At 44.4% G+C, this 248-nt stretch overlaps 1 protein-coding gene across 1 annotated transcript in view; it reads right to left on the bottom strand.

Annotated features, from left to right (window-relative positions):
* The window catches only part of LOC113942177 (carnitine O-acetyltransferase-like), a gene marked incomplete at its 5' end in the record, with an annotated part of 1,884 nt that overhangs the window by 674 nt on the left and 962 nt on the right, over positions 1-248 (bottom strand). The gene's annotated exons all lie outside the window — the stretch shown is intronic.

The raw sequence follows: 248 nt of genomic DNA, 5'->3' as shown, positions 1-248 counted from the left end.
AAAATGGGATTTCTGGCCCCAAATTTCCAGCCCTAAAAGAGGATTTCCAGCCCCAAATTTCCAGCCCCAAAACAGGATTTTTACAGCACAAAACGGGATTTTTCCAGTCCCAAAATGAGATTTTTGTAGCCCTAAACCCAGGACTTCCAGCCCCAAATTTCCAGCCCTAAAAGGATTTCTGGCCCCAAATTTCCAGCCCCAAAACAGGATTTTTCCAGCCCCAAAATAGGATTTTTCTAGCCCCAAAA

This window comes from Corapipo altera, unplaced genomic scaffold (assembly GCF_003945725.1).
Source record: "Corapipo altera isolate COAL_440 unplaced genomic scaffold, ASM394572v1 49583, whole genome shotgun sequence".
NCBI classification, from domain to species: Eukaryota; Metazoa; Chordata; class Aves; order Passeriformes; family Pipridae; genus Corapipo; species Corapipo altera.
Note: the sequence above shows the minus strand (reverse complement) of the source record. Positions and strands in the feature narration are given on the sequence as shown.